This window comes from Musca autumnalis, unplaced genomic scaffold (assembly GCF_047663935.1).
Source record: "Musca autumnalis isolate F117 unplaced genomic scaffold, ASM4766393v1 scaffold_1, whole genome shotgun sequence".
In the NCBI taxonomy this organism is placed as follows: domain Eukaryota; kingdom Metazoa; phylum Arthropoda; class Insecta; order Diptera; family Muscidae; genus Musca; species Musca autumnalis.
The window spans coordinates 139,732,242-139,744,241 of NW_027411644.1; the positions used below are offsets into that span (position 1 = coordinate 139,732,242).

The 12,000-nt window shown below is 36.2% G+C and overlaps 1 protein-coding gene across 19 annotated transcripts in view; it reads left to right on the top strand.

Moving 5' to 3' along the window:
• Nucleotides 1-12,000, top strand: part of Bili (FERM domain-containing protein 8 Bili) — a 1,367,054-nt gene that overhangs the window by 1,173,134 nt on the left and 181,920 nt on the right. The window lies entirely within an intron of this gene.

Here is a 12,000-nt window from a genome sequence, read left to right on the forward strand (position 1 = left end):
GAACCCGTAAGAAGGTACCCGAAAATAGATGTTTGGGCAAGCAACGAATTTAAAACGACTTTAGGCGGTTTAGCTTCAAGTATTTGGGGGTAGAGATCAGCACCAAGTAGCAAGTCCATTGGGCTGTCATCAAAGGAATCCGCTAATTCTAAATTAGGAATCCGAGTCTTCAATTTCGACATAGGTGGAATTGAGAGTAATTTCCGCTTGACATTAGGTAGGACTAATGCCGAAGTTTCAACAATTGTAGAGACATTTTTAGGGGAAGACTACTTAAGAGAACAAACTTCCCTTGGTGTAGCAGACTTAGGGTTCTTAGTTACGGGAAGAGATGGAATTCCGATTGAATTTGGTAGTTTTTTTAGTTACAATTGTTACCTTGGTCGAAGTATCAACAATTGAACGTGCGGTTCCCAAAAGCACATTATTATCTAGAGAGGAGTTAGGAACCGGGTGATTGACTTTAGTTTTGTCAGAAATACGAGGTTCTCGACTTTTGGCATTTGTAAAAGCCGGAGATTTGGATTAGCGCGACAAAGAAGAACTAAACACTCAACTTTTGACCTTGGTAAAAGCCGGAGATGTATTTGAGCACGACAAAGAAGGACTAAATGCTCGACTTTTGACCTTTGTAAAAGCCGGAGAGTGGTTTGGGTGCGAAAAAGTGGAATTATGTTCTCGACTTTTGACATCAGTAAAAGCCGGAGTTGTATTCGTTGAAGAAGCAACAACTTTTCTAATTTGCAAAGTATTAGTATCTGGAAGATTGCTTTGGCTTTTATTAGAAGAGCGGGTCGACATATTACACTTAGACTCTCGACTTTTGACATTTGTAAAAGTCGGAGAAGTGCATGGCAAAGTAGAACTGCCTGTAGGGTGTCTGGTCTGCGACAAACCATAACTGGGATCTCCTCTTTTGACATCAGTAAATGAGGGAGACAGTTTTGAAGTGTCCGGAGCAAGTACTCTTCTAACTTGTGGCCGGTAGAGAAGACTATGATGCCTTTGTTTACACCAGTTGCAACTATGTTTGCTCTGGCAATATTTAACTACATGGCCACGCGATAAGCAATTTATACAATACTTATACTTTTTTACCAACGAGAATTTGTCCTCAAATGACAGTTTAGCAAATTGGGTGCAGAGACGCAGAACATGGCTCTGGATAGGACAAATTGGGCAATAAGTGTTCGACAAATTAGTGGATCGAAGGGGTGATACATTTTGTGATTTTTGTACCGACAACAATTTTTTGGAGGAGTGGATGAAACCACCAGAACTGTGGATTTCGAAATAATATACATTATTGTTGGATTCACTTCTCATTTCAAAGGAAGCCACACGTCTCAAAACGATGTCAGCAGCTCTAACAAAACGAGTAACCGGGGTAACTGACATTTTGCAATGTAAATGGAGCACCAAGGTAAATGAGCAAAACTTGCAATTAGTTTGCAACAAACAACTAAGAAAAGTAAAAAGGATATACAATTCAAGCGGATATTGCTGTAGCTCCAAGGAAATAAGAAACTTCTAAAATTGTACAGTTGTACCGTCGAGATTTCGCAGGGCGATAACAATTTTAAATTAAAGTAGGGTGAAATGGGAGATAAGTTCAAGAACCTTTCTCAGGACGAACAAAAACTACTTTAATTAAGCCAAAAAAAATGCTAAAAAGTCTCAATTATACAAAAGTGTATATGGTGCTACCAAGTGTAGGGTGTATGAAAAAGTGCGATTTTACAATGCTGGGGTGTACTTGTCCAAATTCCAACGAATAATAAACTATTTGTCTGAAAAAGAAATGTTTGCCCAAGAAAATCAACGCAGATAAAATAATTTGCAACAAATTTATCTTATTTGGTTGATACGTTGTTGCAAGATATGCCAAAAGTAGGGTGTATTTGTCCTAAAATACCAAATTCCCTACGGAGAGTCAAACAATTTTCCAAAATGTTTAAGTAAAAACTCCAAAAACAATACAAAAATGTCAAAAAATAAATATTTTTCACGTATGTTCTCTGCTAGAAATATGAGGAATAAATGTCGAGTGTAAGGTGAATTTGTCCAAAAATGCCAAAAACCCTACTGCCAATTAATTCAATTTCAGAAAATAATCGAAAAATACTTTTCAAAATTAATTATTAAAAAAAAAACAATTTGTACTATTTTACCCCACTGTGCTAACCACACATGCGACGCTAGCAGAGAAGTGGCTGTGCGTGAACAGCGAAACTCCCACTGAACAACAGACGTTCCAAACGACCAAGCAAGTGAGTGCAGAGGATCAGCAGAGTTTTTTAAGGGACGCTTAAAAAGGCGGGAAAGTTGTTGGTAGAATTACCATGTAATTTCTCAAATTAGTAGAATTACCTATTACACAAAGGTAGGAGAATAGAACAAGCGAATGTGTTTGCTTGGCGTTGGACGATCTGTACAACAAATAAACCAAAGGAATGAGAATTTGGATGGAGTGTTGTTATTGCAAATTTGCCAATGCAAATTTTCAAAGGGTTTTAAAATAAAACGAGAAGGAATAACAACGCCAAATATTTTTTGGTGGGAGATGATCGTAATAACAAAGTAAACCAAACGACAATATGTGACTGTAGGCAATGTGTGTTGTTATTGTAAATTTGCCAATGCAAATTCTCAACAAAAGGGCTTCGTTAGAAAAGGCCTTGGGGAATAACAACAACAATAACAAACTTTCAATTGATCTACAAATGATAAGATCAGTGTAAGGAGAGTTAAAATCAGTTCGGGTAATAATGTAAAACGAGAGCAAGACTGATTGGAAGTCAACGATGTTGTTATTGCAAATATTACAAAATATATTTGCAAAATTCTCAGTTAGAATGAGAAGATCCACAAGTAACATTTTACGTAGTAACAACACCGAATGCTTTGTATGATCAACTCGACTTAGGGTGATCAGTACAACGACAAAGTATTTGCAAATTTAGCAACAACTAAGATGTTTTGTAGTCGGCAAAGCAAGTATTAACACAAGAAGTGCTAATATGAGTCGACCAATATGAACTTTGTAATTTTTTAACAACAATAAAAGGCGATTGGAAGGAGTGTGTTCGTTGTTATGGTGAGAACTAATAGTTAGCAAATCGAACAATAATAACAACAACACGGATTATGATTTGTATGATCAACGCGACTTCGGATGATCAGTACAACAACGATTTCAACAATTTGTGTGGACTGTATTGTATGGTGGGGTAATGAAGGCAACGAATTTAATGCACTTGCGTAGGGAGTACGTACCTGGTGTTAGTATGGTGATTTGTTGATGTTGTTCAAGAGAGGGGGAACAACGACAAAGCTGACTTCAATCCTGTTCGATTGGACCAATGTTAAGGTGAGGGAGGGGAAATCCATAGGTATGTTTTTCATCGATAGCTCAGTTACCGTATGTGATGAGCAGTGGAGGAAGAAAAGAATAAGAGAAATAAAAACAACCAGTATTTATTCTTAATATAAATATAATTGAAGTTTATTGGTGATTCTTTTCATACAACAAAGTACATTACCTTTTGTAATCGGTGGTAGTGGCGACAGAGGCCTTTTTGGTAATAACGCGTAGACATTATTCTTCGACAAATGACTAATGTCAAGCTAACTATTCAAAGGTTGGTCGACAAGTGAACGCAGAGGTTCTTGCAATCGCACAGGATTGCAGCGATCGCAGAGGATCTGAGTCGATTTATACTACTACTATTACATTTTCCAATGAGAGAAAACTCAACAACCACCGCTCGTTGGCATCTGCGTTCTACGGTGTCCGCAGAGGGAACGTGCAGAGGAGATGCCTGATGACGTCAATCAGCATCCGTGATCGACTGAGCTCGGGAAGCTGAGTTGGAACGTATCAAACTTATACAGTTGTTGTTATGCAAATGCTGGATACCATTAAAAAATATATATTTTTTTGTTTTTCAAAGTAGTCAGGCTTAATCCCATAGTCGTTGTTTTAATATTTTATTAAAACAACTTTAATTTATTAGGGGGAAAAATTTGGCGATGTTTACCAAGGGGTAAGGCAGGGAAGACTATAGTTTCAGATCTCGCCACAGATCTTCATCAGTTCCCTTGTTTCTTGTTTTTCAACAAGAAACTTTTTATACCCAAGTGTCAATTGCTCGCTCAAATAGATACGTGGGCAAAGAAACACTCTGATCGAGAATTTCTTTGGCACTACCTAAACTCGAGCAACTTCACTTGAAAACAAAACCAAATATATGCACTGCTATGCGTTCGTCGATTCTCAACGAAAAAACACATAACTAATTTGTTGGTATTGCATACTACAGCAATAAACAACATTTCGACGGTGCCTGGTCTCATAATTAGGAGGGTTGGCGTTTTTTATTTGGGATGACGACTTCTATGTTGTTTTTCAAAATAGTCAGGCTTAAACCATAGTCGTTGTTTTAATATTTTATTAAAACAAGTTTAATTTATTAGTGGGAAAAAATTTGGCAATGTTTACCAATGGGTAAGGCAGGGAAGGCTAGAGTTTCAAATCTCGCCATAGATCTTCATCAGTTCCCTTGTTTCTTGTTTTTCAACAAGAAACTTTTTATACCCAAGTGTCAATTGCTCGCTCAAATAGATACGTGCGCAAAGAAACACTCTGATCGAGAATTTCTTTGGCACTACCTAAACTCGAGCAACTTCACTTGCAAACAAAACCAAATATTTCCCACTGTTATGCGTTCGTCGATTCTCAACGAAAAATCACATAACTAATTTGTTGGTATTGCATACTACAGCAATAAAATCTAAATTTAATTAAATCAGAGTCCGTATAAAACTTTAAAAAATAAATTAAAAATACGTACAGAATCTAGACAACGCGTAAAAAATATGAGACCAAAATTATAAACATTGGTTTTATAAATAGCATAAATTGGTTCAATTAGAAAAAGAAATTTTGGGAGTTTTACAACTATTTCTCTAAAATCCCATACAATAATTAATGTATACTGCTAAAACTTCACCAAGAAATATGCTTTACCATCGCGAAAGGAAATTAAGAGTAATATTGAAATTGTAATCATTAAAAAAATATAAAAATTAAAAAGACTGTTATTCGCGAATTAGTTAAAGTCGTTTGATGCGTTCGATGTTTCACTCAGCGGCCAAAGTGTGCCGTCAGTTGCATCACACAATGCATAAAACCTTACAGTGGGTAAAAGTCGCGCAATGTGCATACGATTTTGTTGCGCATCCGGTTTCATTAGCGCCCATTAAAAATACTTCAATATACACCTATTTCAAATAGATTATTCAAGAACCGCTGATGTGTCTCCACTTTCTGTTTTGGGTAAAAAAACCATATTACTCGCGTATCTCTGTAATTTATGACACGCGTTGTCACAAATATTATAATCGGGTAAAAAGAATTCCACTTATGTAAAGAAAATCGCGATTTAGTACGCGGATTTGACAAAATATATTTTATATATTATGTCAAAAATTCACCTATATCCAACTTCCGTCATATTTGCAACTTCCGTAAAAAATCATTACAACATCCTTCTTTTTTAAACCATCTTTCCAACTGGTAAGACGTACTCGAGATAAGAAGTAAATCCAACATCATCGTACACAACCAGATTTTATTTTGTGTGCTTTACTTTTCTCCCTTTTCTATTGCCTTGTTGGAATACCATCTCTTTTGGCGTTTTGTCACTAGCAAAGAAGAAATCAAACGTCATGAATAATGCATCGGCTCATGAAGTGTTCCTTTCCTCCGGGCATTTGGCATCCATACACCACAACATTTGGTCCGCTTCGATCCAGATTTACTGAGCGACATACAAATCTATTTTGGAGCACTCTCTGAGATTTCTAATTCCGTCATTCCTCCAGCATACAACACGGAAAAAACAGGTTGGTTTGCTCTGCAAATTCTTTTACAGCCAATGACAAAATATGCATGCTTTTCTTAAACATTCCAGCTATTGCCAGTGTCTACTATATACATTTTAATATAACCATAAATAATTAGCACATCATTCAATTCTACATTATACGTTCTATTCCCATAGTTTCGAGTGACATATTCCATCCATCTGTTTATCTTGCAATCACAAATATACACCTCCTCATTTTTGTTCTTCCTCTCTAATTCTCTACCATTCTCTAACAACATACATCTTGATCAAACACTTTTCTGGTGCACACGATTTAACCCTTCAACATATTGGCGAGATACATTTGTCCTCATTTAATGATTGAAATATAAATAATATTTTCAACTATCAAAATACAATATGATGGGTTTTGCAAAATACAAAAGAATAGTAATTTTCATTTCAAGTGAATCAAAGAGTGTTCATACATACATATTTGTTTCTCGTTAATTGAACAAAGTCGCTCCTAGTTGAAGTGGTCATATACGGGTTAACAACACCGCTACTGCTTATCTCATGTTCCCCTCCTCCTCTGTTCCACAAATCTCGTGAGTTGTACACAAAATATATGTATTCCATTCTACAGAGAAAAGGTATATTCCTACAATAGCCTACTTATGAAAAGAGGTTGTTGACCCAATTTGAATAATTACTTCGATCAGTTGTTTTGTGACGTCACTTTTGTCTTTGCGGTATGGCACAATGGACTGTTACACAAATTAAATTGCTGTCTTCCAGCACCTTTTTACAATATCCTCAAATCATATATATCAGACAGATACTTCCGTGTAAAAGAAAATGATGAATATTCGAATCTCTATCCAATAAAGTCCGGAGTACCACAGGGCAGTATATTGGGCCCTGTATTATATTTACTGTTTACGATGGATATGCCAACCGACCGAAAATGCACATCTGGAACATTTGCAGATGACTCAGTGATACTCTCGACAGGGAAAACTGCAGAAGCATCAGCAACAAACCTGAAATCTTCTCTAAATAATATAGTGATGTGGACCAAGAAATGGAAGATAACTCTGAACAGTCAAAAATCAAACGTCATATACTTCACAAACAAAAACATAGTCCAAAGAGAAATATACATTGACAACATAAAAGTCCCCATATGTAAGTCAGCAAAATACCTAGGTATGACTAGATGCCATATTAATGTGGAAGGAACGCGTTAAAGTGAAAAGAAAAGAGCTTGAATTAAAACATTCGAAAATTAATTGGCTAATTGGAAGAAACTCCAACCTATCAATACAAAACAAAATTCTTATATATAACCAGATCCTAAAACCTGTATGGTTATATGGAATTCAAATTTGGGGATGTGCAAAAAACAGTGTTATAAATCAAATCCAAACATTTCAAAACAAAGTACTGCGAAATATTGTCAAAGCTCCGTGGTACATAAGAGATAGCGACCTCCAAAAGGACCTAGCAGTTCCATCTTCTCTTCTTTATTTGCCTATTCGATTTTCGAATGTTGGCGACCAAAATGCAAATATAAGTATTGTATTACAATAGTTTGAATTATTAAATATTGTTTATAATATCGGCAAAAGTCTCTCTGTTTCTAGCTTCGCTTAGCAGGTTTATGACGTCACGTATGCCGGTCCATTCTTGGATGTTGTTGATCCACAGAAGTTGTTTCCTCCCTCTTATAGGCCTTCCTTCAAAGTTTACACGGAAAATACTTTGCAGTAGTTTGTATTTTTGATTTCTCATAACCTGTCCCAAGTATGATGTTTTTCGTCTCTTTGTGTTATTCAACAGCTCTTTTTCTCTGTGTAATCTTCTGAGAACTTCATTATTTGATATGAAGTGTGTCCACGATATTTTTAGGATGCGTCGATATGTCCACATCTCAAAGGCTTCGATTTTTTTTCATATCTACGGATTTTAAGGTCCATGTTTCCACGCCATATAATAGGACAGACCATACATATGTTTTAATATACCATATTTTAGTTTTTAAGTTTACATTATGGCTTGTAAAGACATTTTTATATTTAAGGAATGCGTCTCTAGCCATTTCAATCCTGCAGGCTATTTCTTTAGGAATGTCCCATTCGTTGTTGATTATAACTCCCAGATATTTAAAGCTTTGGACTCTTTCCACATTTATTTCATTAATTTTTAATGGGGCCGCATTAGTATATGTATGACGTTTACTGATTACCATGTATTTCGTTTTGTTGATATTAATTTTAAGACCGTATTTTTCGCTGCAAGTGGTCAGTCTGTTGACGAGTTCTTGAAGTCCTGACATATTGTCAGCTATAAGAGTGGTGTCATCGGCATAACTTATCTTGTTAATGAACGTTCCATTTACATATATTCCTTTCCGGATATCATTTATTGTTTTTTTGAATATTCGTTCAGCGTATATATTGAAAAGTAGAGGGGACAGGACATAACCTTGTCTAACACCTCTAGAAATATTAATATTTTCAGTCAGTTCGCCATTGACGTTGACTTGCGCTGTTTGGTGCCAATACAAACTTTTTATGCATTCAAGCTCCTTGCCTTCTACTCCAATGGACAATAAAATCTCTATCATTTTGTCATGTTGGACCGTGTCAAATGCTTTTTCATAATCAATAAAGCATATGAACACGTCCTTCTGCGAATTTCGGCATTTTTGAACTAACGCTTGTAAGGCGAATAAAGCTTCGCGGGTTCCCATCCCATCTTTAAAACCAAATTGGGTGGTCCGCATTGCGTTTTCACATTTCCGGTAAATTCTGGAGTGAATAATCTTTAGAAATATTTTGAGTGCGTGGCTCATTCGACTAATTAATCGATAGTCATTACAAAATTTTGGACGAGTTTTCTTAGGAATGGTTATAAAAATGGATGTGAGCCAATCTTTGGGATATTTACTAGTTTCGTAAACATAATTAAAAAGTTTCGTCAGAAGGTTAATGTTTTCACCATCAATTAACTTCAACAATTCGGAAGGAATCTCGTCTGGTCCACATGCTTTTTTATCTTTTAGCGCCTTTACTGATTTTTCAACCTCCGTTCTTGTTATAGATGTCCCAGATAATTGTTGATCTACCGGTCTTTCGTAGATGGACCGATTTTCGTCAGTAAAAAGGATTTTTATATACTTGCTCCATATGTTTTTATTGTCTATAGTATCCAAAACAGGTTCATTATGTTCATTGTATAGTACTTTAGGTATTCCTCTGTTGTATATTCCAGCAGCTTCCTTAATTTTTTTATGAAGATTGAAGTCGTCATGTAATTATTGTAATCTCTCTATTTCTCCTCATTGATCATTAAGATATTCATTTTTGGCATAGCGTATATTAATCTGTATTTCTCTATTTATTTTGTAGTACAGTTCGCAATTCGTATTCTTATATTTTCGCCGTTCTTCCATTAAGTCCAGTATTTGTTTTGTCATCCAATCTTTTCTTTGTGGCTTTTCTGTATAGGACAGATTATTGTCAGCAATAGTTTTAATGGCACATTTTATGGATTCCCAAATATTTTCTCCATTTTCATTGTTGACTGAGGTTAGTTCGTGGCTTAAAAGTTGTTTCACATTGGCTCGAACTGTTTGATCCTGTAGTTTCTGTATATCAATCTTTTGTTTGGTCCGCTTAGCATATGCAGAAATTTTAATTCGTAAATTAGACATTAATAAGTTATGATCCGATGGCACGTCCGCCCCCGGGTATGTCGACTAGAGTTGGGCAATCTAGTTCCTGGAGCGGATCGATCTTTCTAGTTCCTTTTCCCAAAAGGAACTAGTTCCTTAATATAGTTCCATAGTTCCAAATAGTTCCGAGAGCGATAAAGTTCAATGAATCTTTCCCTTTTATCGTTCTTTCTATTTCCTTCGTTCCAAATAGTTCCCAGGCCGATATAGTTCAATGAATCTTTTTCTTTCGTCGTTAATTCTGCCAATTCTCAACGTAGAAAACATGCACAGAACACTCAACAGGTATAAACCACATGATCTCATTGATCGATTTTCTCGGCAAACTTAATTTACTGTGTAAACGAAGTCTGCTTAAAACAAATATATAAATACAAATTAAAGTCACAAATAAGTTACTAGTTAGTCCAGGCGACTAGTCGTAGCATTAGTTTAAGTATTGTATACTGTAAATGCCTAAATATAGAAAGAAAAAACTTTTGTCTTTGAGGAATACCCATAATCGCAAGCAGAGTATTGTATCTAGTATGATGTCTTACACTGGCGTACAAAAGTTTGTCAAATTGCGTGAACAAAACGACATAGTTATATTTTCATATAGAGACTTTATACTATATCAGGAGGTATACTAATTGTACCTACTCATTTACTTAGCTGACAAGCAAAGGAGCATTTTTTCCATAAGCCGAACTAAGAAAATATCCCCATACCCCTCTATTTGTTGCTTTATTTTGCCAATTCAGGACACTGTGTTTCCTGAATACTCGAATTTTACATATTGATTATCGTTTCTATATTCCAAAGAATATAATCGTCAGCATCTTTGCACTCAAGGAAAATCGTTCGCCTATTCCGTCAGCCCATATCATCTTTCGTCCTATGGACATTATAAAACAAAAGATAAGTACAGTGTATTTGCTCTCATTATGAGAGGTACCTCTGAGATTCCAATTTCACCTTCCTTTTTTCGCAGCAATCGTATAGGTTTCATAATGTCCATAGCGAAATTCATTCGTTTATCGGACAGATTAGTTTAGCGTGAAGCCTGAACGATAAACAGTCTCCCTATAAGTCACTATGTCCTCGAAACACACAAAGAAAAAGCCAAAGAGATTTGGGGTCGACTTAAACTTGCATACGAACAGTGTCTCATTGATCTGAAGTCTGAAGCTAAAGGCCAAGCGGATGAATCCAAAGCGGATGATAGCCAAACCGATTCAGACATGGATACCGTTAAAGCAAAATATCAATATGCTTATTCAACGTACTGCCGCTTGGGTGAGATGTTATTCCACCTGTTGATGCTATTCCACCTGAACCTTCGAACGAGAGGTGAACCCAACGACATTGCTAACAAGGTTCCTTTGACCAATGGAAACTTTGACTTGGGATGGAAGAACTTGTGCTCTCGCTACGAAAAAAAGAGAGTACTCGTGAACATCCAGTTGAAGAACTTATTTGTTATTCCTGCAATCCAAACTGAATCAAGTATTTCCCTTAAAATCTGCAACGCGATGTAAATTCCTGCATTTCGCTATTGAAATTATATGAAATTGATGTTAAAACATGGGACCCCATTTTCCTCTACGTTTGCTCCAACCGTCTTCCTGACGTTACTCTTACCCTTTGGGTCTCTTACCGAGAAGGCAGTCATACACAAGAGGTTTGAGCTCGATGCATTCCTAATCAACCGCCATAGAAACCTTAAGTATGTGTCAGAAATAAGACACAAACCTCAGCTAGTAATAATACAGCTCAAAAACCTCAGAATTCCAAGGATCTTTCTAAAACTATCAAGTCTCTCCAGAATAACATAGTTGATAGTTGCTATAAGAAAGTGTCCAAAATTCCTACAGATGGGCATTAATCAAAGAATTAATGAAATAAAACAGTCGGGACTTGTTCCTAAATTGTTTTTCCAAAGCTCATACATTAAAAGGTTGCACAAGCCAATTATTCTGCTATAAATGTTCTAAGTGGCATAATTCTCTTTTGCATCGCGAACAATATAAATTGAATACAGTCCACAAACACCGGAAGTGGAGTAGCCAAGGCTTACTTTTCAAGCCATTCAAAAGGCGTCTTATTGGGGACTGCTTTGGTAAAGAAATCCCACAATGGGTTAACCTTCACCGCAAGGGCATTAGTCGACTAGTGTTCTCTGAGAAGTTATTAAATTCTCTCCAAGTTTCATTTAAATGTACCTCTGCGCTAGTTTCGGGTTTAAATAATAGCATATCGGCAGCAGTCCAAAAGGAATGCAACTTCATTCTAGCGTCAAACATCGACGAAAACGCACAAGTGTTCGCAAATTCGTTAAAAGTTCCACGCCTATCCAGTAGCCTTCCACCCATAACTATTGATCCCAATTTGCTCATAGACTTACCTGAT